At 47.6% G+C, this 26,700-nt stretch overlaps 1 protein-coding gene and 1 non-coding gene across 2 annotated transcripts in view; one reads left to right on the forward strand and one right to left on the reverse strand.

The window, feature by feature from the left end:
• Rps6ka2 (ribosomal protein S6 kinase A2) overlaps positions 1 to 26,700 on the forward strand; it is a 245,656-nt gene that overhangs the window by 14,929 nt on the left and 204,027 nt on the right. The gene's annotated exons all lie outside the window — the stretch shown is intronic.
• On the reverse strand, positions 3,642 to 3,752 carry LOC121132959. The gene has a single exon (XR_005869674.1).

Genomic DNA, 26,700 nt, shown 5'->3' on the forward strand with positions numbered 1-26,700 from the left:
TTGCCCAAACCTTCTCCACAAAGGCTAACTGTGCCTGCCCTGGTGTCCCAGGTCTTCAGAACCTCCTCCATTAGGAAAGATGGACAGGGGAACCAGGAAGCCACCCAGAAAAACACCACCATCATGCTCCTCATCAGGTGACAGAATATGCAGGCCCTCAAAAAAGCTGCAGTGACATTGGAAATCCCACACCAAGAACAGGAGACCTGAGGTGTTCCTGGGAGGATCTGACAATGTGCCCAGGGAAGGGCATCTGGGACAATCTAGTGAGACTAAGACATTTGGCAAGGTTGCTGGATGTAAGGTAAATATAGGAAAGTCGGTCATGTTTATAAAGATAACAAAAATCTGAACTTAAAATAATGTGTAATAACACCCAATGATACTAAAACAGTAAGTATACAATATGTACAAGTTTTGTTGACTGAAAACCAAAAAACTCTGTTGAGGGATAAAATAATTCTTCCTAAAGAAGACTCACAGACTGACTAATGGCTCAGAGGGCCAAGGCATTTGCTTTACTATCTGAATCTGATCCTCGGATCAAACGGTAGAAAGAAAACATTCCTGTAAGTGGTCTCCTGATTCCTGCATGTATGCCATTGTGTACACACACACACACACACACACACACACACACACACACACACACACACACGAAAATAAATCAAGGCAATAAAAACTTGGAGCCTGAAACACGGAGTCTCCCAGAAGAAAACGTAGGGACTGCCCTCCAACATAGATGTGTGAGGAAGGACTTTCCGAATTGGACTCCACTCAGGGGTTAAGGACAATAGTTGACAAACGGAACCTCAAATAACTAAACAGCTTTTGGGCAGCCAAGAAAACAGTCAACTGAGTGAAAACAGATGCCTACAGCATGGGAGAGAATCTTTGCCTGCTGTCCGTCTGACAGGAGATTACTATTCAGAATCTATAAAGAACTTAAAAAAAAAGTCAAGGGAATGGAACGACCCCATTAAAGAATGGGCTGTGGATCTGGACAGAGGGGAAAAAAAAGACAAGGGGTTAAGAAATGCCTCAGAAAGTGGTGAACCTCGAGCTGGGCGGTGGTGGCGCATGCCTTTAATCCCAGCACTCGGGAGGCAGAGGCAGGTGGATCGCTGTGAGTTTGAGGCCAGGCTGGACCGACAGCTTCCAAAACAATACAGAGAAACCCTGTCTTGTAAAAACCAAAAAAAAAAAAAAAAGAAAAAAAAGAAAAGAAAAGGAAGTGGTGAACCTCTTCAGCAATGCTTCAGGAAGATGCTCGGGAGGAGAGATGATCGACCAAACAGCTGACGGTCAATGCCAGTGAGGTTGTGGGGGGCCGGGGAGGAAAGCCCTCATTCATGGTTGGGATGAAAAGCTGCTGTAGGCACTCTGGAATTCTTTGCTTTTCAAGTTCTCAAGTCAGGGTTCAGAAAACTCACAGGTGTGGGCACTGTCTTTCCGAAGAGATCCTATGTGCCACGAGTCAAGACTGCAGCGTGTCTTCTCAGCGTGTCTTCTCAGGGACGTGTCAGGGTGACTTCTTGATGTCATATGGAAGTGGGAAGAAGGGCTTAGCATAGCCACAGCTTTGTAAAGCAAGAACGCAGTGGGCAAACTCATACTGAGCGTGTTGAGGTCGTTCGTAGAGATTTAGTAATTAGGACGGTTTGCTGTTGGCATGAAAAATAAACACATCAGCTAATGGAATGGACAAGAAGAGACCCCTGACTTTGCGGCCGATTGATTTTACACAGACATCAGGGTGTTCCACTGGGAAAAGGACCATCTTTTCAACAAATGGTGTTTGCGCAACTGCACACTTGTCTTTAAAACGATAGAGGAAGGAGTTTAATTTTACAAGTAGGAAAGGGAGAATTTAAAGCATTCCTATTTGCGGATGTCAAAGAGACCCTGAAGGCCTCAGGAAGCTCCCAGAGCTAACAAACACTTTCAGCGAAGAGGCGGGCTACAGAATTAACATGCTCTGTTGCCTCTCCACGAGCAACAGCAAATAGACTGAGGACGAAATCAGGAAAACAATCCCATCCCCAATACAAAACAAAACAAATCCACACAACCTCCCCAAGCCCACAGCACACTTAGGCCTAACACTGAAGAATTTGAAGAAAACACTAGAAGAGGGAGAGTCTGCCCATGTACACGGATTGGTAGGGTCAATATTGTGAAAATGGCCGTCTATCAAAAATCAATCTACAGATTCAGTGCAGTCTCATACAAATTCCAATGCAATTCTTCACAGAAGTTGAAGAAGTTGAAAAAAATCTTAAAATTCACATGGCAGCACAAAAGACACAAGATAGTCACAGCAGTAAAAACTGTGGTGACGTGTTGCTGTTCTTAGTGTCAAGTTAGTCAGAAACCCAGACAGCACACAGCACCGGCACGAGAACAGGCACATTCATCAGTGGGGATAAGTACACTCATCTACAGCCACCTGATTTCTTTTTTTTTTTTTTTTACAAAAATGCTGAAAGACACACATTAGAGAAAAAAATTCCATAATAAATGGTATTGGAAAAACCGGATATCTCCATATAGAAAAACAAAACTTGATTTTTTTTTTTTTTGGTTTTACGAGACAGGGTTTCTCTGTATTGTTTTGGAGGCTGTCAGCCCAGCCTGGCCTCGAACTCACAGCGATCCGCCTGCCTCTGCCTCCCGAGTGCTGGGATTAAAGGCGTGCGCTTCCACCACCCGGCAAAACTTGATTCTTCTCCCTTCTTCTGCCCCAAATCAATTCCAAATGGATCAAAAGTCTCAATGTTAGATCTGAAACTTCTGAAAGGAAGAGTAAGGAATTCCCTTGAGAATAGCTGCTCACACAAACTCCCTGAGGGGGGGACTCTGATCACCCAGGAAACGGGACCAACCCTCACCAAGTGGAACTTGATGGAGTTAATAAGCTTCTGCAATGCAATGGGACCGGGTAGGTGACTCCAGAGGAGGTCTATACCCTGGGAAAGAAGTTTGCCGGCCATACATGCATCTGACAGAGGATTGATGTCAGGATATACAAGGACCTTAAAACTAAATACCGGCAAAGCAAACAACTCAATTAAAAATTGGGCTATTGAACTGAGCGGAGAGCTCTCAGAAGAAGAAACGCAAACGACTAAGTGCTTTTAAAGCACCCATCTTCACCCATCAAGGAAACACAAACTGAAACTGCTTGGGGATTTTATTGTATTCCAGGCAGAATGGCTAAGATAGAAAAAAGAATGCTGGCCTGGCCCTGGGGGAATGGAGAACACCGCGCACTGCTGGCGGGAGTGCAAACTGGTGTGGCCACCGTGAATATCGGTGTGTCAGCCCCTCAGAACACTAGAAACGGGACTACTGTGTGACACACCCATGCTACTTCTGGCTATATACTCAAAGGACTCTATTTCCTGCCTAGCCATCGTAACTGATGCTCTAGTCACAGTGGCTAGGACACGGGAACGGAGTAGATGCCCATCAACTGATGGATGGATAATGAAAATACGGTATCTATACACAGTGGAATTGGGGGGGCGCTCGGGGGTGGAGAAGTAGCTCTACTTGATTTTTGTTTGCCTTTATAGTTTGTCAGCGAAGGTATTGAACTAAATAATAGGAAAACAATCTTTAAAGTGACAATTTAAAAAGTTGTATGGAAAGGAATGATCAGAGATCTCATGTTTATGTAGGATTGTTACCTTCTGCAGACGAAAGGTATTTTCTTGTTTGTCTACATGGTTGGCTTTGCAGCTTCCATCCACAACAGAATTTTATTCGGCTATACAGAAAGATGCAACTTGTAGGTGAATGGATAGAATCAGAAAGCATGATAACGAGTGATGTAATCCAGACTTAGAAAGACAAATGTTGTATGTTCTCATTCATGTGTGGATCTTTACTATTAAATATTTAGATTTGAATGCTTTACTTTAAGTGCTTGTAGAACCCAGGGGAGTATAAAGGAACCACTGATGGGGAGGGAAAAAGAGATTTTAGCAGATTAAGATAGGAGAACACAGATGATGCTTAGCATCCTTAAAAATTTAAGAAATGCAAGCTAAAAACACAATGAGATTGTATTGCATGGCTCCTGCAGTGACAGAAACTAAAATATTGGTGTGAATTTGTCAAAGTTCATTGATGTGGGGCTAGGAACACAGTTCGGTTTGTGCAGCGTTTGCCTGGGTTGCACAGGGGCCTGCTTTTGGTTCCCAGCACTGCATGAATTCGGCGTGGTGACCCACATCCGTGATTTTACTGATCAAGGTGTAGAGGCGGAGGAACAGGAACTGGAAGTCATCCTTAGCTACATAGCAGGTTGGACGGTGGCCTGTGGGTGTGGATTGTCTTGTAGGCATAGATAAACAAGATCTCAAAAATGACAAACTTGAGGAAGTCAGAGTTTCCAAAGACTCTTAACCTCCCCCCTACCAAGCATCCTGTCTTATGGTTGTGAGGATGAAATGACCCGAGGCCATGCTAGCGGTTGGCAAAAGGCCCTCACATAAAAGATTCATTTGTTCATTATGTAAACAGTGTTCCGCCTGCATGTATGCCTGCAGGCCAGCAGAGGGCACCAGCTTTCATTACAGATGGCTATGAGCCACCATGTGGGTGCTGGGAATTGAACTGAGGTCCTCTGGAAGAACAGCCAGTGCTCTTAACCTCTGAGCCATCTCTCCGGCCCTTATTTGTGTTCTTATGGGAGGAAAAAGTTTGCCAAACCTTAGGCAAATAAAATTACCCTTACATAATACATCAAGCTGTTTTCAACTACATTGACAAGATCTATTTGTAATAAGACACTTTAATATAAGAATTGGAAGTAAAATTTGGTCCTTAAGGTGTTGTGGATAAAGACTTGATTCAACAATTCATGGACACTTAGTTTGTTTCATTGTGTAGGCTTAGAAACCATAAGCCACATTTACAAATTATCTCAGTGATTCACAATTTTTATAAATTCAAACTGTTTCCCTTTGTAGCTCATGCAAATGACATTAGACATCAAAACTTAGCAATTATCAACAAGTTGTCAGCTTTCTGGAGCTCACGGTGTTTGATTCTCACATTGTGAACACCCACACGTCGGCAGCTCTCTTCTCAAGAGATGGATGCAGGAAGAGACTGTATCTCAGAGAGAGCGTGGTTTCTCTCATCATCATGGACCTGACAATAGGGCTTATGCCTCTAGAGATGCCGTGTGTATGTGTTCAGGGGCAGCAAGTAGTGTAGCAGGGAGAAATGTTGCCTGGGGTTTCAAGCCTGGGCCCTGGGCATCTCCAGAATGTGTCCACACTGGATAAGGACCCTGTCCACACTGGATAAGGACCCTGTCCACACTGGATAAGGACCCTGTCCACACTGGATAAGGACTCTGTCCACACTGGGTACGACTCTGGCTCAGGCTCTGGCATGTGTTGCCTCAGATGAATACAGCAATGTAACTGGGGTCCTTTCCCAGCTCTGCCGCAAGCTGTTCTATTCTCCCCAGCATCTCATAACAGCACTATTAAATCACCTCTCTTATAGCCTCTACTGTAACCCGAGACAGTATCAGGACAGAGCTGGAGAGGAAGCTTGGCAGTAGAGTGCGTGTCTTAAAAGGTCCGGATTCCACCACTAGTGCTGGCACGCACACACACACACTCACACACACTCACACACACTCACACTCACACACACTCACATTCACTCACACACACTCACACACACACTCACACACAAGGAAGAGGGGGAGTGGGAGAAGGAGAGGGGGAGATGGTCAGAAGGGAGGGGAAGGGGGTAAGGGGAAGGGGAGAGGGGAGAGAGAAGTTCAGTGGAGAGCTCTATAGGAGTCTGGAAACTACAGCTCATATGGGACCCTGAGGTGGCACCGACTTAATCCAGGGCTCAGTTTTATAAGTTGCAGAAAAGAGAATTTTTATTTTAAATCCTCATTGAAAGCCATTTGCCCACTCAAGTTTTGCAGTAGGTAAATTGCACTTACCTGTGAACAGGAGGGTCGGTCGTAGATCTGTGAGCCAGCCCTGCAGGTCAGCTGAGGAAAAGGCCAGAACTTTCCCAGGTCCATGTGCCTAGAGATGCTTGAGGCCAGAGACGCTGGGTTGCCACACATGCCCTTCTGGAGGGTTGTGTGCAGTAACATGGACGTGTATTTCCACAGAACAAAGAGAAAGCTATAGTGGTTTCAGATTAAAAAAACAAAAACCAAAAACAAAACACTATCCATTGAACTGGGGTTTATTTGGAAGCTGAAGACAAAAATATGGAAAATTTATACTCTATGCTCCTGTTATCCCAGTCACTTAATAAAATTTACACTTTTCCCCCAAGTAGCTTAAAATACCCACTGGCCTAGAAAAGTTGCCAAAAGAGAGCATCTATTTATGCCCAGTGTTTTTAACAACTAATTGGCGCATGTGACTCAAGTCAGTTTTTCCAACAGGCTTCTTCCAGTTTTCTCTCCTTCTCACAATCGTTGGTGTGAAAGGCAGGACCATAGCGGCACAGGGTCCGGCTCTTTCTTGCTGGGGTCACTTCATTTGTACTGTGCTATGAATGTTAGTATCCCCCCTCCCCGGAAACTGGTTTGAAATCCTCATTCCCAAGGAGATGGACAGTGTTACGCTTTAAGGCAGGTTCCAGGCACCAGGATAGGGCCTCATGGGTAGGATTGGTGACCTTCTGGAGGCGACCCTGAGAGATGCCTCTCCTCTCCACCAAGTGGGAACACATTCAGTGTCCCATTTGTGATCTGGAAAGGGACTTTCACCCAACACTAGTCCTGGGAGCATCTTGTGACCTCCAGCCTCCAAAACCATGAGACATAGTGTGTTCATTAAAGGGTTATCTAGTGCTCCAGACCACACCCAAACACCCCGAGGATGTCTTCAGAGATCAAGGACAGGGCCACATCAGAGGAAGCTGGCCTGGCCAGAAGGTTTTCCATTCTTGGCATTATCTAGAAGCGATGGTTTAAATATCTTTGTTTCTGGAGTAGTCTTCCGCTCCCAGATGCAGAGATATGAGAACATTCGATGCTCTTGTTTGCAGGGTTTGTCTCCTTTCTCCCTGTACCCAACTGCCTATGTGTGACTCCAGCCCTGGTTTCTCTATCCACATGAAGATTCCTCACCTTCCCTGCTTTGATTTGTTCAGGTACTTTTGTTTTGTTTTTTGTTTGTTCGAGACAGGGTTTCCCTGTGGCTTTGGAGGCTGTCCTGGAAATAGTTCTTGTAGACCAGGCTAGGCTGGTCTTGAACTCACAGAGATCTGCCTGCCTCTACCTCCCGAGTGCTGGGTTTAAAGGTGTGCACCACCAACACCTGGCTCTTCCGTGCTTTGAGATGGATATTCAAACAGCTGGCTTTTAAACAAAAAGGCTCTTGGCATCTTTGTTTGCGGAGAAGGCACTCTGAGATACTGCTTCAGCGGTAGAAACAGAGGGGTTTTTCTGTCCCACTCAAGGCCATACAGGTGGGAAGGAAGTGCCCCGAGTGGGCTCTGTTCCTGACCAGGGAAGCAGGCATGCCTATCTGGGGTGCCACACTGTGCACCCAACTGTTTGGATCAGTACCCTTGCAAGTGCATGGGCTGGGATCACCATGGCAGCAGGTGAAGCCAGAAGACAGCACATTTAGGCTTTCAGCGGTTTTGATGCGATTTCTTCATATTTGGAAAGGCGTGAATGTATGTGTATGCATGCACACACAAAAGCATTTACAAACGAATAAAAAGATTGAACTCAAGCCACAGTAATATTCATTTAACTTTAAGTGGAAACGACCACAGAGAAGTTCTCTGTTCATGTAACCTGGGGTTCCCAGACTGGATAAGCCACACAGCCTTCAGAGTTGCCACCTGCGGGATGGGCTGTTGTAGGCCTCAGCGGACCTGACTCAGGGGACAGCTGCAGCAGGTCACATGCTAGTTTTTGCTTCATACCACAGTGTTGTCCTTGTCCACACACAGATCCACATACTTTGTTTAATTCTTCATCGGTCTTGGATTACTCGTGTAAGACTGTCTCCTGGATGTGTCCCATAGAGCTGCCCCAGGGTCTTCACAGGGGAAGCTTGGTTTCTCATGTCTCTGGGGCTGGAACTAAGAGGCCACAGCACCCTTGGGCTTGGTTTTCTTTAAAGGGTGATCACCGTTTTCCTGAACCCACAAAGCCAAGGTGTCTTTGCGTTCAGGTTCCTAATCAAGGGTCAGAGTAGCTTAGGGACCACCTTGTGGCCTCACTGCCTATGGTTTATTCATAAAAGACCCTGGCTCAAATACAGCCCTGTTGAGTGGAGGGACTGGGTGTTAGGATTTCAACATGCAGCATTTGTTTTGTTTTGGTTTTGTTTCTGTTTTTGTTTTTTTGTTTTTGGTGGAGGTTAGGGAGACAGAGTTTAATCTTAAGACTGAGGAAAAATGTGAGGTAGATTGGCTTTAACGTTTAAAGCTTCCGTGTGAGATGGACAGGACATAGCTGGGAGAGGCTGGGGGCAGACATGGCACATCAGGAGAACTTCCTGCTTTTGGGAACGGAGGCACTCCTGGTGGCTGAGCATCTCAGACGTAGGGTGGCTGTGTCTGTACCACAGCCAGCACAGCCTTAGACAGCGGAAGAGAGGACAATGGTAGACAAAGACGCAAGAGCCTGGGTTCACTTCGGGAATGACCATTTTTATTTTCCCCACTGCTGTATATTGTCCAGCCATCTACTAAAGATTATCATTACAAGTAGAGCTTGGGCAGGCCACCTCTTTGGCCCCTTCATCCGAATGCTTCCTTCCTTAGTTTTCTGCCTCGGTGGCCTTGTTTTCCTCCAGAAGACAGTCCTCATTGGGTTTACCTCATGCCTGCGGTTTTCTGAAGCTGTGTGGCCACATCTGGATCAGGGTTTGTGCCTGAGAAAGGAGGTGCAGACCATCTGGGCCCCTACAGATCTGGATGGATTTGGAGTTTGGCCATCATTGGGTGTGCAGGATAAGCCCAGTGCTCCGGTTTACGACGGGACAACCGTTAAGGAAGGGGAGATTGGGAGATACCATGAGAGGGAAGTTACAGCGGTTTGACCTGTATGACTTGAGGGTGTGCTAGTGTCCAGGCATCTCCTTTCAAACTCCTAACAGAAGGAGGTAGAATAACCAGTATCTACTGGGCACAGATGGTACGGTAGTGCCCCCCTTTGACGGAGAAACAGAACTAAAGAATCAGTAAGTGGACAGTGGTTCTTAACCTTCATTCAGCTAACATTCTGGGCTGGATGAGTGTGCCATTGAATGTGTTGTATGCTATCAGGTGTTACTATCAGAAGTCTCCCAGTGTCCATGGCCTCCCCTGACTATGACAACCAAGACAGTCTTTAGACATTAGCAAGAAAACCTTGTGCTCTCAAGAAATGACTCTTGGAGCAAAGAGATGTGTGCTCTGTGTGTGGTGGCTTGTGCTGTGTTTAGCAAATGTTTTCATTGACTGGTTTGTTTATGATAGTTTTGCTGATTGAACCCAGGGCCTCGTGCATCCTAAGCTGTCTCCCTGCCCTGTGTTTTATTGTGAAATAGGATTGTGCTATGCAGCTCATACTGCCCTAAACTCTTTATCCTTTTGTTGAGCCTTTTGAGTAGATGGAATTGAATCAATGTCTGTATCTCAACACCTCTGGATTCCTGCCGAGAAATCCTACACCCTGGTCCCATGCTCTTGTACCTGTTGCCTAGAACCCGGAGATAAACTGCTGACTTACACTGTGTTCAGTTTCCAATGACCTGTTCTTACTGATTTTTACTTGTGTTGAACTTAGGTAATGATGGCTGCAGATTTTGTTTCTCAAGCGAGGAACCATGCATTCTTAGTATAGTAATTAGTTCATAGTAATTAAGCAACATAATTGAACTCCTAAGTGGGTTAATTACTTTTTTGGTGAGGAGGGTATGTGTTCTCTCATGACAAATGTAGTTAAACATTTAGTGAGCACAAATCCCTCCAGCAAATGTGCAGGGAGCTGTGATTTCCCTTGCTGTATGTACACAAGGTGAGAATATAAATAGGTACTTCTTGAGAAGGGGTTTCTTCTCTGAAGTCAAGAGCTGCGTGCCATAACTCTGACTGTTACTCACCAAAGCTTAGTAAGCAGGCACACCAGCATCTCCTAGCTCCGTCTTCTTCCCCGTGTCCCACAGCAGACTGCCCGTCAGTCCCCATGATGTAACCTAGACATGGCCACCATTCTCATCTGAGGCTGAGGAAGGTGGGGTGGAGGCAACCATCTCAGAGGAGGGACATTAAGACCAGCATCTGCAGGGCAGTTAGGAGGGGCCCAGATACAAAGGGGGCAGGGCCTCCAGGGGGACAGTGACCTAAAGAGGAGGACCAGAGCACAGGGGCAAATAGAAGAGGGGGGTTTTGTTCGGTTATAAAGATAATGTAACCATAGTTCCTGCAGGGGAGAAGACAGCGTCCAGGAAGTTCATAGAGAATACCCTTAGACCTGGTCGCAGAAGGGAAATTTCTCAGAAGGACTCTACTCTAGACTTGCAGAACTTCAAACCTGGTGGATCCGGTATGCTAGCTTACGGTGAAAGCAGGATATCAAGCTCGGCGAGGATAGCTGGTGTCATCTTACCACACTGTGTCTGTCCTGCCCTGCACCCTGCTCGTTCTCCATCACTAAGAGCACTTGAAGAGAACTCCTTCTACACAGTGTGCGTGCGTGCCCAAGCACGTCCGTGCATGTGTGTGTGTGTGTGTGTGTGTGTCTCCTGTGATGCTGTTTGCGTAACCAGTTCTTAGAAAGAAACTGGTGACACCCAGGAAACTCCGGTCCCTGGTTATGCTGTTCCCTTGCTAGGAGATCCGCAGCCCTGAGACATGAGGGGCGCCTACGAGAGCAACTTACTGGCTCATTCCCGGAATTGCCGGAAGCTTTGCACCAAAAAACATATACTACATGCGGCATAGAATGTCTGCAGCCTGCCATGGCTCGTAGATATTTATCTATAGTGCAGCTTTTATGTTAAAACTGTGAAGTAAAGGTGTATTTATATGTAGCTCTTTTTTTGAAGCAAACTCCAAACTACATAAAAAGCACCCTGCAGATGCGAGCCTCTCTTCCATAGTGAATATAAACGGTCTTTTCTAGAGGAAGCATAGGGATTTGGTAGCTTGGATAAGGACTGGGGTTAGATTCCTCACCCCTATATATTAAGAATCTTAATTTTAACTTATGTGTCTGTGTGTGGGTGTGTGCCCATGAGTGCAGGTACCCACACGGGCTAGGAGAGGGTGCTGGGTCCCAAGAAACAGGAGTTACAGGTGGTTGTGAGTCTCTCAACATGGTTGCCAGGGACAACGCTCAGTTCTTCCGGAGCCGGATGAACACAACACCTCTAACTGCGGAGCCATCCTCCCAGCCCCGTCCAGAATATGTATAAACTAGGTTTTGTAGTTTTGAACCAGGTGTTCATATAGCAAAGCTCACGGACACCTGCCTTTGCCCACTGGGGGCCACTGGGGGTGACACCCACTTGCCTCGAGGAAGCTGTGCTGCAGCCCGGCTCCTAAGTCACCGGCATCGTTAAAGGGCACAGTGGGACTCTCTAGGGGGTCATGAGAGGTAAGGTTTCTGTGAGTATGGCATCTTTGCTTGTTCCCAAGGGACATGCTGGTGACTGAAGGGGGCACAGGACAACCGTGCAGCCTGAAACCCTCACATCTCAACGGCCTGGCAGACCCCACCCTCACCGACGCACCAAAGGCACCAGCGGTGAGGTTTCTCCTCACTGCTGCCAAGAGACATGTGCTGTCATGTGCGTAGCATTTGTGCCGGGAAAGATTATGCAATCATGACAGAAATGACAGAACATGACTTGTGGAAAGTTCCGAGGTAAAGCGGGAGTAGGCTCGGCACTGGAAACTAAAAGGATGTGCAGCAAGGTTCAGTTCGATGCCAGTGAGCCAGAGTTCCACCCTGGAGTTAGACCGTTTTTAATCTACAAAGACACACGAGGATCAGTGGAGAGATTAGAGGGGTCGATCGGGGGTTTTATATTATTACATCCATTTGCAGCTACCCGGTTATGGCAGTGTATAGTGGTCATGGAGAATATATTCTGACTCTGGGAAAATACAGTCTGAAATGGGTAGGGGTGAGGTGTTAAGATGTTTGCAGGTGACTGTCAGGTAGTTTACCCCCAAAAATGCTGTTTGGGATTATATCCAAGCCTGGTAGCTTCGTTCAGTCCCCATGACCTGCATGGTGGAAGGAGAGAGGAGAGAAACACCTCCTACAATTGTCCTCTGACCTCCACAGGAGTGCCATGACACACACACACACACACACACACACACACACACACACACACACACACAAACACAGGAGAAATATAAGAGATTGAAGCAACTGGCAAACATCAGTGTTTAGTGGGATCCTTGAAACTCTCTTTGGATTATACCTGTTTAAAATGAGACATTGTAGGTGGAGCCTCCTTGGAGGGTGTGGTCTATTGGTGGGTGGTATTCCCTGGAAAGAATGTTGGTGCTGCAAGACATTTAAGAGCTTGTTTTCTTGCCTCCACTGGGCCATGCGATGATAACTTCCAAAACCCATAGAATAACACATGCATAAAGTACATTTAAAACCCCTTGAAAGATGAGCCATTTCATGACAATTTCTCAATAAACCAGTAATGGGGAAGGTGGCTTTTTTTTTTTTTTCTGTTCCAATTTGGCTCAGTAATGTTTTGGGTAACACTAAAGGACAGGCTAGGATGTAGTCCTTCCAGGACCTATTTACAGACAGGACAACAGCATGTGGAAAGCTGGGCATAACTGCTACAGGGGACCATCGGGGAGACCTCTGACTCTGTGGCTGGCACTTGACATTATAGTGTCAAACTGAGATGCGTTTTTAAACATCTGTAGTTTTATCTACAGGAGTGACAATGACAGCAGCAGCATTTCTAAGTGTGCGGGATCATTAACAAGTCTGGAGCTGTGGGGCTGTTACTGCCCCCACTTTGAGCTACGTTGTGGAGTGAATCCATTCTCCTTGTGGAGGAAGTCTAGACGAAAACCCAAGGAGGAGCCAGCAGCGTGCACCTCTCTGTCCATGGTCCTGATACTCTCATCAAGGCTTGCAAAACTTGGCTGGCCTTCCCGCCATCTTCCACCCCACCTTCAACCAGCAATTCTCCTGGATCTTCTGCTGCTTTGGTTCGCTTCCTGTCCAGTCCAGCTGCCCTTCCATAGTCCACATTACATTCCCGATGTGCTCATGTCTGCTGAGTGTGGCTGTGTCCTTTCTTAGGGAAAGTCCCGGAATGAAATGACAGAGCCAGTGCTGGCTCCCAGGGACTCTGCCTTCTGCTCCGTGGCTGTCTCTTAACGCACTTTGTGTTTGTGGGACTTCAGTTAAAGGCTAATGATAGGACTGTGTTCATTTGGATTTGGATTCAGTTTTCACAGCATTCGGATTGTAAAGGTATGTAACACCCCCCCCCCCCCCCCCCCCCCCCCCCCCCCGTGTCTCAGCAGTTCGAGGCAACAATTGCCACTCCCCTCTCACCCTCTCTTAGTGGTTTGGAGTCTGTAGTGTTTCTATTCCCTAAGTGAACTCCTTGGCTCTTACTGACCCTCACATTAGTCAGAGAGAAAACGAAAGAGATGAAACAATGTTACATTACACAGAGTAACTCTCATGTTTATAGAACTTGCTAGCACTTCCCTCAGAGTTTGTCTTTTTGCTTTGAAATGCTGGGATAAAACTTTCCTACTTTCTAAGAGTGCATCAAAAACCATCTGCATAAAGCCAGGACACTGAATGCTATTGCCATTGGACAGCATGAAGTTGGATATCAATATCTTTGCTCTACAGTGTCTTAAAACCAATGCCTGCTTGTAACTTTTCGTTAGATTTTAAGATACTTACCTTTTCCTCTGATGATTTTATGTCGCTAACATTTACAGTCACTTTTTAGTTACAGTTGCTTCTGAAAGTCTTTTTTTAAAATTCCAAAGTTATCTACATGGAATCCTAATAAGATAACTCTGGGGCTACAAAAACTTTTGGCTTAAGCCTATACATGTAATTTAAACATATGAAATAATTCTGTTTATTTTTTATTTTTTTGGTTTTTATGGGACAGGGTTTCTCTGTATTGTTTTGGAGGCTGTCGGTCCCGCCCGGCCTCAAACTCACAGAGATCCGCCTGCCTCTGCCTCCCAAGTGCTGGGATTAAAGGCGTGCGCCACCACCGCCCGGCTAATTCTGTGTTTATAATGGCAAAAGTGTGCACATTGAAAGCATGGGGCTGATAAGTAACGATCAACAAATTTATAGATGTTTATTTTGTGCTTGCCCTATGTCAGTTGGAATGCCAGGTGCCAGCCATCCTAATACTTTGAGGTCCAGGACTATCACAGGTAAACATCCAATGTACACGTAGCATCCAGTTTCTTAAACTGTAGGCCATGTATGCGGGCTCTCAGAACTGAATGCGGAGGTCATGAAAAATTTGGCAGCAGCAAAGGTCTCAACACTCAGTTAGAAATCAATGTGTAATGAACCCAAGTGTCCGTGGCAGCCCTCGCCCTTGCTTGCTGCATCCTGTGGCTTCACTGCAGCCTTGGCGGCACACATGCAATACGTGCTCGGCACTGTGAGCGGGCATGCCAAGCAGCACTGATGGACGTTGCCCGAAACCCCTCAGCTTATGATTTATCGTGAACCGTGGTGTTTCTACAGTGTTTACAAACTCCTGTAGAAGCGAAACAGTTGAATTACAGAAAACAATGTTTTCAGGATGTTTCAGATTCCCCCCCCCCAATCATTCCTCAGTGAGTGACTACCAAACCAAGATGTTTTTCTGGTGGTGTTGTGTTAACGATGCCCGAGTCTCTGAAATCGTTGTTGGGGGGCATGCAGGATGGTTTAGCAAGTGCTTCCCGCACGGTCTGAAGACCCAAGTTTGGTGTTCCCCAGGACTCACATGGTTCCAAGTGGAGAGCTGCCTGCTGGAAGTTGTCCTCTGACCTCCACTGCAGCGTGGAATGAACATGCCATCTCTACACTAAATAAGGTGTAACTCAAGTTTTGGAATTAGAAATTGCCGTTTCAGGATGGACGTGGTGGCGAAAGCCCATAACCCAGCCACATGGGAGGTGGAGGCAGGGTGTCAGGAGCTCAGGGTTACCCTCAATTATTTAGGGAGGTGGAAGCAGGGGTTCAGGGTCACCCTCGGCTACTTGGGGAGTCTAAACCAAGTCTGGGCTACGTAAGACCTTAACTCAAAAACGAAAAACAAGCTGGGCGTTGGTGGCACATGCCTTTAATCCCAGCACTCCGGAGGCAGAGGCAGGATCTCTGTGAGTTCAAGGCCAGCCTGGTCTACCAAACACAAAAACAACACAAACCCCTAACAGTACTGTTTGCATTGCTGGCCTGATTAACAATTGCTGTTTGCATTTTTGGCTTGGGATCAGGATAGACCTTTCTAACCATTTTTGAAATGGCTCTAAGCAAACATTTGCTGTCTTGTACCACATGTTTATGCAAAGCAGTGTCTTGAACATGGGTGATTATATCAATAAAATCAAAACAGCAATCAACTGATAAATGCTGAGCACACGGTGCATCCCATAGTGCTGGTTACTCTGGATTTAATTCTTTAGATAAACAAATAAGCAAACAAATTCTAGTATGAAGATTTGCTTTCGCCTTTAGTGAAAAGGATTGCTTTAAACTAAATTTCTTTATGATTTATCAATAAATGTTTGGTTTTTAAAATAATGTTTAATTTGTCTGTATACCTATCATCTTGTAAAAACTTTGAGCAAAACAATGGGCTGTGAATGGAAAAAGTTTGAGAATCCCTGTGAGGGAAGATGGAGTAAAATTGTCTCTTTCCTTTGCTGTCCTGCCACAGCGCTATGTGTCTAGCTAGAGATTGACACACTGACAAAAAATTGTCTGAAGAGTTCTCATTACAATGGAAACAGATTTTCTTGCGTTATACATTGTAGCTGGTTTGTGTACATCAAAAACTTGTCTTGGGAGTCCTACCCCAGTATCCATGACTGTGACTCTGTTTGGAAACGGAGTCATTACAGATTTCCCTGAGGTTAGAACTCCTTAGGGTAGCATGTTCTAACTACATGTGACTGGCATCGTTAGGAGAGATACAGGCAGGTATTTGGGGTACAGGATCAAGTGGGGGTCTCTTGGGGTGTTAGTTACCCCAGAAGCTGCCAGAAGTAAGAAAGTGTCCTCCCCCAGGTCTCCAAGGGAACACAGTCTGCAGACACCCTCACTTAAGACTTGTGGCTTCCAGGAACTCAGGAAGGTATTTCTCTTGTCTTATGCCACTTAAGATTCTTTGCCATAGTGGTCCTAGGAAGCCAATGCCACAGATGAACTTGGAAAACAAAATTCGAAATGCAAAGTGAATTCCTCGTAATTATTATTGGACACAATCAGATTTACTGTTGTCTGGTCCTGGAAAGCACTGTGTGGAGTCAGCCATCCAAGGCTAAGAAAGAGCAGGGCAGGAATGTAACTAGGAGCACTCCTAAGGAGCACTCCTAAGGAGCACTCCTAAGGAGCACTCCTGCTGTGGGCCTTTCCGTCCTCCCATCAAGTGTGCAGGTCCTCATCCGCCAGCACCCTCAGTCTGTGACAGAGCAAACTCAGGGATTACAGGGGAGGGAACTGGAGTGGTTTCTAAAGGGGTCAGGCAAGGATGCAGGATGCTTCCCATCCCTCAAACTACTTCACAGGGGTCTAAAGATTTTTAGTCCGAATTATTGGATTTGTCTGGAAATAAAACCCACGAGGCCTCTTTTGCTCTGAACTGCCAATCATTTTCTGTCAGAGATAGAGAGCTCCTGACTTTTGTAGGAATGTTCTTGGCACAGTTTAGTTTTCAGTAAGGTTTTCATAATTTGCAACCTGTCCGACAGCCCTTGACTTGTTTCTCTGGGACTCTGCTGTTAAGTGAAGACGCTCCTGGGGCAAATCGGAAATCAAGAAAAATGAGTTTAGCTCCCAGTTGCTCACGAAGGGGGGTGTGGAGCTGCAGGGAAGAGGGCCTGGAAGCCGCTTTCGAGGGTGTCCCGTCTCCACAGCCTGGTGTACAAGGAGTGGGGTCGGTGTCAAACCCCCAGCACCCCAGAGGAGGGTTTCTGCTGTGAGGGGGATGGGCGAGAAGTGCCCTTGGGGCTGCCGCAGACCCCACACTGGGTGCCTTGCAGAAGTGACCCAGTGAAGAGACCACGGTGTCAGAGGGAGGGCAGGTGACCGCAAACTCTTCAGGACCCTATTAAGACAGCAAGGCAGCAAGGTGTTCTTTTTCTTTTTATTTTGTTTCATTTTGGCTTGAGTTTTAGTTTTTTTTTTTTTTTTTTTGAAACAGGAGAAGGGATCTCCTGTATCCCAGGCTAGCCTAAAACTCACTGTGGAGCCGAAGATGACCTTTGAATTTCTGAGACTCTTTCTTCAGCTCCCAAATACTGAGGTCACGTCCAGGCACCACCACCAAAGTCTCATAAGATGTTCTCCCCCACTAACTCCAGAGTCTGCCATGCGCTTGGCATCCATTGTTCAGCCTCGCAATTACCATCCTGATGAGGTTCTGAAATATTTTTAGAGGCCTGTGGAGTCACTAGAGAAAGGATGCATTATGCTTAATGCAATTTTCTTGTTAAGTGAATCTTAATTTATGAGAGCTGCTATTCCAGGAACTATCTAGGTAACTGGATTATAAAGGACAGGTGATTATCCAAGACTTTTCTTCCCTCCATATAGAGCTGTATATAGGATCCAGGCTGCACTCAGATTTACAAAAATCTGTTTGGGCTTTATTCTAAAAGGCTAGAGGATGTCTTCTTGTGGCCAAAGGATTAAAAATCATTCTTTGTCCTTCCTATGGGAGCTCGCGAGAGGCTTGTTACTCTTGATTGTCTCATAAAAACGATTAGAGAGAGGCGGTTTGCCCTACTAGGCCCCACAAGGAGAAGCAATGACGCTTACCCGTATGCAGCCCTATGTGGTCACATTGCATGAGGTGTACAGTAAGACCTCCTTCCCCAGAGCTAATGCACACTGAGATGTGTAGAAGTATTTATTTTATACCTACTTTAAACGAATCTATTTGGAGCTGAGGGGGGAAGAGGAGGGAATTCTGTAAATCATGTGGGTTGGGCCACAGATAGGTCTGCAAATGAGAAGCCACAAGGTGAGCAGTCACAGCCGAGTTCCCTGTGCATTGTAGTTATGCTATGTGCAGTCACAAATACGAAACAGTGAAGACCACTGCTCTCCATGAGTGTCTGGTCGCAACAGCACTGGCAGCCGGTCAGCCACACAGCCTTGTTTTGTGTGCGTCTATTTGATAAATATTATCGTGTACTCGCAGCCAATGCGCATGCTGTCTCTCGTGCTGACTGAGGCTTCTCTTGCACACTTAGGAACACAGACAGACAGCGCTTTTGACACTTGGATCAGGGCTACTTTGAGAGGGAAGTCAACAGAGAACAAAAAACTCAAAATGCGTGATTTGAAATAGACGGTTGAAAGGATGCTTGCTCTAGTGTGGTCTGAACTGTTCAGGAGGAGACACCCCATGTTCAGTCACAGCAGGGGGTGAGGGTGCCAGGAAACCCAAATTTTTGGCCTCTGTGAATGTCCTAGAATGACCTTGAAATCTCTTAGTTTGTTGACATGCTTTTCATGGGAAAGCATGCAGAATTTTGTTGGTGTTTTCTTGGGCACTGCCCAGGTGTTGGCATTAAGTATCTTTTCTTTGATTCCATCCAGCTGTTTTTGTGTGTCTTCTGTAAAATCCTTGGAGGTTTGATGAAATCTGTGATTGATCTTTTAACTTCTGTGCCCTAGGGTTCATTCAGCTAGGTCATTCTTATCGGCAAACATTTCCATAGGATTGGTGGGCTTTGGAGAGAAGATACTAGTTTGGTCTTTCATAGTCTTCGTATTTTTGTAGTGGAATTTGGGTGTGTGGACTTCTCTTGTTAGTTCTGTGTCTGATATGGACAGAGCAGGCTGGGGCAGAAGAGAGGAAGTATGGGCCAGGTTGAGCCTGGAGGTGGAAATTGATTCAGTGGTATGAAATCGGGTGGATACAGGGGATTGGTTAGTGTGCAGGATGGGCATCCTGACCTACGCCTCGAGTGTAGGGATGGGTCTAGGGGTTGGGCAGGGCAAGTGGAGGGGAGGACCAGTCAGACTCACTGGGATAGACCCCGAAGGAGGGTGTGCTAGATATGGCTGGGTGGAGAGCTTGGGTGTGGCCTCCAAAGAAGATGTCTAAATAAATATAAAAACTTTAAAAAATTGAACATAATTAAATGACTAAAATTTGATTTATCAGAAATCTTATGAATGTCTCTTCCTTTTCTCCCTGCCCCCGCTCTTCCAGGCAGTGTCTCCCTTCTCCATGGAGAACTGCCTTTATGCCTCATGATTTGCTTGCAGACTTAATCAAGCAAATGCTATAAGACACCAGCGCATTTTCAGTAAAAACCATTTCCAGAAGTGCTAATGTCATAATGGCTTTTCTTTACCATCTCAACTCCCCAGAGACGTTGAGTTCGTGACTGCCGAGAGAATTTCTCGGGGTTGCTCTCTCTTCTGCCACCACTCAGACCCGGCTGCTCTTGAGTAGGCGTCTTCCTTGCTTTAGAATCTCCCTGCTGAAAAAAACAAAACAAAACAAAACTGAAATGCGAGTCCTCCTTCAGCTGTTTTACATTATTCATTTTCTTTGCCATTACAGGACAAACTGAAGTCTCATGAAACCAAACTTTAATTTGGGCAAACAATCGGGGTGGGGACAAGGGAGTTTGCATTATCTCTGGTGAAGAAATGCTAAAGGGGGCTGACCCGCTTGGACTCCGACAAACTGCAGTGGGCTTGGTGGCCCATGAACACCAGACACTTAGCCCTCAGTGCTGGAGTCCAGCTATCCACACTGCGGTGCTCTGTGCACCCCATCCCCAGTCCAGAGATGTAAACTCAGTGTAGCATCCTTGCCTGGGGTCTCTACTCTCCCCTCCGGAGCTCCATTCTCAAGACCCGATTACCTCCCCAGGGCCAGCCTCCCTCACATGGCACACTGGGGCTAGGTTTCAGCAGGGTGATATGGAGGGGACACATGGGTCGCAGTACCCATCACTTGGGCACTTTTGAGTACAGCTTGATTAATTCCACATCCTTGCTGCTGAGTGTGCTCCTTCTATAGCAAAGTGTCTTGGACTCCATGTTTTACACAACCAGGCATTTCCTTCTGGTATCACAGAGGCTGACGGTCAAGGTCGAGGAGCCAGTGAATTGTGTCTCTAGGGAGAGCATCCCTCTGCTTCCATCCCCAGAGGGCACAGATCCTGTGTCCTCGTGTGACAGAAGGACAGAAGGGCCTTGCTTGTTCCCTGCAGCCCTTTTACAAGGCCAGCAGTCCCACTGCCTCCTCTGGCACCCTGGGTACAGTGTCTGGGGTTCAGAATCTCACTGTGAACTCTGAGAGATGTTTGCACCTAAGCTACCACGCCGTGTTCCTCCTTAGTCTCACTCCCTGCCCTGGCATCCGGTGGAGCAGGCTGTGGAGGTCACAAGTCGTTACGGGACTCCTAGGCCCGACTCTTGGACAGGGCAGATGTACTCAGAGTTTGCCCAGGCCTTATTGCTTAATTGCCCTGTCACAATGAGTCATCGTGTCTATTTTTCAAGAACTGTTGGGGAGCTGGTCTGTTTGAGTTGAGATACTTGTCCTGCACCCACAGGAGAACCTTATAGCAGAAACAAACAGGGTCCCAACTGATCTCTCACCAGCTCCCATTATGGCCTTGTGGGGAAGTGGCTGCATCTCTCCGCATGTAAACATCCTGGTATTTTACAATAGAACTTGTGGCACTCCTTAGTGTTTCCATGGTAATTTGACAGCTTGCCAAGCCCCTTCAAAAATACACACACACAAAAAATGTGTTTTTCTGAGAATGCAAAAATTTGCCGTGAGTCTTTCCTGTAGCGTAGATTCCCATTCTACTCACCCCCTTTGGAACGTTAAGCCAAACAGGAGGGTGCCCCCCCAGTCCCAAATCATTGTATCCATTATCTTTCTTCATGGTCTTACGGTTAAAAAAAAATCTAAATTGAAATGCAGTTTTAAATGTAAAGTTCTGCTATCGCAGGCTCTATTGTTTGAGTTAAAATTAGAACCACTGTCAGCATATAACTGATCAGTTAACTCTTTGACAGGAAGTAAAGTGGCTGGGAACTGGATATCCACGATGCCGTGCGTACTTGTGAGTCTGTGCAGGACCCTGTCCATGCTGAGCAGGGCTCTGCAACGTTTCCTCTAGTCCTCAGACGTCGTGAGCAGAAGCAAACATGTCCGCGTAAACAGCCATGGGGAGGTAGAAATGGAAAGAGGTTTGCTCTATTGATGTCACAATTTTTTTTTTGAGCTCCTTCCAAGTATGTGCCAGGAATCAGCTGGCGTTTTTTTTTTTTTTTTTTTTTTTTTACAAAAACTCACTTGAAAAGCCCTGTTGGCCGGTGACCCAAATAACTGAGCGTGTGCACAGCTCCCCCAGGCAGTGCATTTTCTCTCTGCCTTCCCTGCCGTGTTTGCCCACGCTCTGGGCTGGGAGGCCTGCAGGGCTGGCAGGGTTTGCCTGCCTGGGAGAGTGGGTAACACAGAGGGCTGGGGTGTCCTCCTCTCTGTGGCTCTGGAGGCAACGGTGAATGGGCTCCCCTGTCCCTGGTCCCTTTCACACTTGCTTTTCTGTGTTGCCTGGGCTTGTCGTGGGCGGCTCCTGGGGTCTCCACACCTGCATGCTCTTTGGAGCTGGCCCCTTCCTTGGCCACGTCGTTTGGTTCTCTGCCAGGACCCTCTTCTCCTCTGCAATCTGGCAGTAACAGGAGCATCTGGGTCTGAATGCGGGAGACATCTGTAAGGGGTACCCAGCAGCACTCTAGCTTACACGACCGGGCCTGTCTCCAGCTCCCTGGCCGAGTGTCCTGAACAGACTGGCAGGGACTGATAGTGAGAGGCTCTCACAGCCAAAATGAGGTTTCAGGGTCATCAAAGAAGCCCAGCCGACAGTAGGCGCTGGGAAGCGGCAGCCGTCCGTGGGAGCGAATGCTGTCTGGAGATGCATCTCTCTATCTAGACCAACGACTGCACCTGTTTTAAGGGGTTGGCCCACAGACCAGCACAAGCGGCCGGTCTAAAATCTGTTGGGCAGAGCCACAGACAGGAAGTTCTTTTAGAGGGAGTCCATGTTTTAGCCCAAAGGCTGTCTGGAGGCAGGGTTTTCTCCTTGGGGAGGTCTTTCAAGGTCTTTGGCTGGTTAGATGAGGACACTGCACTATGGAAGGCCAATTTCAACACTCAGCGTTACTGATTTGGATGTTAATCATATCTGCAGTGGCTAGTTGATGTCAACTTGACACAAGGTGGAGTCATCGGAGAGGAGGGAGCCTCAGTGGAGAAAAAAACAACAACAAAAAACAACAACAACAAAAACCCCACGCCTCTGTAAGACTGGGCTGGATGCAGGCCTGTAGCACATTTTCTTAGTTAGTGATGGATGAAGGAGGGCCCAGCCCATTGTGGGTGGTGCCATCCCTGGGCTGGTGGTCCTGGGTTCTAAAAGAAAACAGGCTGAGCCAGCCAGTGAGCATCCACGGCCTCTGCATCAGCTCCTGCCCCCAGGTTCCCGCCCTGCTTGAGTTCCTGCCCTGACTTCCTTCAGTGATGGACAGTGATGTAGAAGTGTGAGACAAATAAACCCTTTCCTCCCCGAGTTGCTTTGCTCACGGGATTTCATCACAGCAATGGACACCAAACTAAGACAACATCCACCAACCAGCTCACAACAACATCTCAGCTGGTGTTTGGCCCAACATCTATGCCCCATGACCCAGCCACACGGACATAGCAGTTACCACCCTAGGGCTCATGGGGCCATGATTAACCAGAAGCGAGCACACCTGTCCTCTGGAAGTGTCGGTTCCATCTGGGGCGGAGGAAGACACGTCTCCTGAGTGAACTCTGTCCATCGTTGCTGCGATTCCTGGCTTATGAGGTTGAGACTGGTATGAAAGACAGCTCCCACACAGGGTCCCAGCACCATGTGTCTGTTGGGGCACCGGAAGGTTTCTATCTCTGACCCGTAGTTCCAGGAGATGTGGGGAGGCTGTCCCACCTGTCTAACCCGGGGATCTGTTATCCTTTCTCCCAGTGGCTCTGACCTTTCTGGCTGAGGGTCCACACCGTTCTTGGAAGCATGATTAAGAGCTTGCCTGATGGTTTACACTGAGCTCTTAACCTATTAACACCTTTAAGGTGGTTTTTTTTTTCTTTTGTGAACTGGCATTCTCAGAAAGGTCCACGCTGGTGTCAAAGATCCTACAGGGCTGACCGACCGATTAGAACTCTGCGATCGCTGAGATCCCAGGACTGTCTCGCATCTCAAGAGACCACCCCGGAAACCAGTTTGGGCTAGTTCTGTCCAACGTGTTTCCATTCACTTCATTTCCCTCATCTTTTGTGATTTTATGATTGGCTTGTGCTCTCTTTAGCCTTGCTCTCATCTGGAACTCTTGACTCGGAAGTGGTCTTTTCACTCTTCCGTTTTTCACACGGGACGGATGATCTCCTTAGGCTCTGGTTTGTGAGGACAGTTTAGACACGCCCTCTTCCTCAGCATTCCTCCCCGGCGGGCTTTGTGTGGTGGCTTCAGAGTTCAGTGTGTGTGTGTGTGTGTGTGTGTGTTCTAAGAGGCTCAGACACATTCCTAGCACAGAACAACTGTCATGTTAAACTTCAGCTTGACCCACACCGCTGTTACAGATTCACAAAATCTCACTGAAGGCCCATGCCAAGCCTGCTGCCACTCCGATTTAGCAGGAGAGTCTTACAGGAGCACGTGTATTTAACCTCTCTGCACATTCCTCACAGGATGGAGGGGCTAGGCCAGGCTGGGCTGCATGGGAGGGATTCTCAAAAACCCCAAAGCCACCACGAGCACTAGTCCAGCTCTCCAGAAACTGGGTTTTCAAGTGCTTGGTTTCACGAGGGCTCTCCAGGGTTTGCTCTCCAGGGTTTCGCAGGTGGCTGGCCAGAAGCTTGGCTTCGCAGTGCATCCTCTGTAATGCATCCTCTGCTGCCATCTAGTGGTACAGGATGAATATCCACCCGTAAGTCACTTGAAAGCTGAAGGACTCAGAGGGACTGAGAACCTCCAAGGGTACACACACTTGTGCACATGTGTGATGTGCGTCTATGATCTGGATGTGATATGTTTACTATGTCTGTGTATGTTGTGTATGTGAATGCAGGCCGTGTGTACCATGGTATGGACGTACAAGCAGGGGGACAATCTCCAGTGTTGGGATTCACCTACTTTGTTTGAGACTAGGCTCCTCCGTTGTTTTCCCGTATGTGGAAGTACTCTGCTAGATGGACCAGGAACTTCTAGAGTTCCTGTTTCTACCTCCGTCTCTCCGTAGAACTGCTGGTGTTACAGACACTCATGCTGCATGTCCAGTTTGTGTGTGCTTGTGGGAATTTGAACTCAGTTCCTCAGCCTTGCATAGTAAGTGATTTATTTATTTTTTACACTGAGCCCTTTCCTCAGCCCCTAAATGACTTTTAAAAAAAGAGACCTAACTCTTTCTAGGAAATAGAATTTAGGTGGTGCCGGGCTTAGCTATACTCTGGTCCTTTAGCTTGTTTGAATCCCCCCCCCCCAGTGGTCTGTAGCTCCTCTCTGGAACACATCTTTAAGGACTGGTTGCTACATGGCCTTGGGCTAGGTGGGTAGAAATATGTTACCACTGTTCTCGGAGAAGGGCCAGGGGCTCATGCAGTCCCCGTGGCATTACAACGTGAAGGAGGTCCCCATGTCCCCCGTGTCATTAGCAGCTCCGGCGTCTTTTGGCAATCTGCCACTGGGAGCCACGTGTCTCTCCTTACACCCTTGTGCGTGGTGAGCTCTCTTTGCCTTGGCTGTACACACGGGGACATTGAGGCTGAGCGGTGGCGTGGCTTTCCCAGGGTTTGGTGCTTGGAAATGAGCCATGGTTGACCGACGAGGAGGACTCAAGGGCCCTTGCAGGTTTGCAGCATGACCTTGGTAACGAGGACCAAAGCTCCTCCAGGAACATCGTCATCAGCATGGCACCATGCCCTGATGGGAGATCACAGCATGCGGTAGCTTGCTGGGCCTGGGCAAGTTGCCACCCAAAGGGATCTAGACTCCTGCGTGCTGACTTCCCTTAGAAGACGACCTACGCACGTCGCCACATGGGTGCCGAGGAAAGAGGACTGACCTCTTGTGGGAGTCGGTCCTCTCCTTCCTTCGTGTGGGCCAAGGTTGAACAAGTCATCAGGTTCGGTGGCAAGCACACACACACACACACACACACACACACACACACACACACACACACACGCATGCACGCAGGCACGCTCCAAACACACTAATAAAAAAACACAGAGAAACTAATTTATAGCTTTTTTAGAAAATAGCACACGCATTGGGTCTGCCTGCTGCTCTCCAGTGTGGCTGTGCAGAGGCGTACACAAGGTCACTCCGTCATCGAGTGAGCAGGGGGCCTCTTCGCCTCCGGCTTCGCTTAAGGAGTCAATCTGGAAGAATCTGGAGGATAGCAGATAGCGTGGTCTCCAGACAAGAAACCCCAGGCCACCTGAGAGAGCCGCACATGTGCTGCCCATGCCTGTCGCAAGGCATCTCTGAGACTGTTCCCACTCCCCTTCCTGTCTCCTTCCCACCTGCCCCGCCACACGGACTCCACAGGGGAGGTGGGACCTGCCTTCTCCACTCACTTCCGGGCCTGGCTCTGGAAATAGGAGCGTGTGGGCTCATTGGCCAGTGGAGAGAATGGCAGAGGGCCCGTTAGGAGAAGCGTTGGAAAGGGTGGTGCGGTTGCGGGCGTTGTGGGAGGCAGGGGATCCCAGGTTCTAAATGAGAAAGTGGGTATGGGTCACAGCCGGGGTGAGGCTGTTGCTTGGCAGGCTGGTCACGGATAATGTTGAGGTGTGAAGACAGTGTCGTGGCAATGCCCCCTGTGACGAGGCGTCCGCCGGTCAGTGTGTATCGTATGATCGCTAGGTTTCCCTGTGCGTTAAAGTCAACAGGAGCTAAGTCAAGCTTGGCAGCGATTTGTCACAGTCTGTAACTGAACCACAATGGTTTCTTTCTTTTTTATTTAAACTAGAAACATGCGTGCTTCAAATGTCAATCCCAGCTCCTCGCCTTTCTCCCTCCCAGGCCCTCCCCCAGCCTCCTGCCCCCAGCCCAATCCCCACATCTTTCCCCAGGGAGGGTGAGACCCTCCTTGGGTGGGGGTGGATCTCCAGAGTCTGTCATTTCATCCAGGGCAGGGCCTAGGCCCTCCCCCATGTGTCCCCATAATGGCTTCTATTGGATGTGAAGCAAGCATCCCGAAGTGTCAGTGGGGTCTGGGTTTCTCACCGTCTCTCATGCCCACACTTGGGTCCTCAGCAAAGGTGGCAGAGATGTGACCAGGCCTGGGCTGCATGGTTCCTGGGAGGAAGGGACGGTGATAGAGAAAGCCGTGTGTATCTGTGTCAGGTGGAATTCACGCCCCACAGAAAGAAAGACACCATTTTGGGCTGGACCGACAGCCTCCAAAACAATACAGAGAAA

This window comes from Mesocricetus auratus, unplaced genomic scaffold (genome assembly GCF_017639785.1).
Source record: "Mesocricetus auratus isolate SY011 unplaced genomic scaffold, BCM_Maur_2.0 Super-Scaffold_100018, whole genome shotgun sequence".
NCBI classification, from domain to species: domain Eukaryota; kingdom Metazoa; phylum Chordata; class Mammalia; order Rodentia; family Cricetidae; genus Mesocricetus; species Mesocricetus auratus.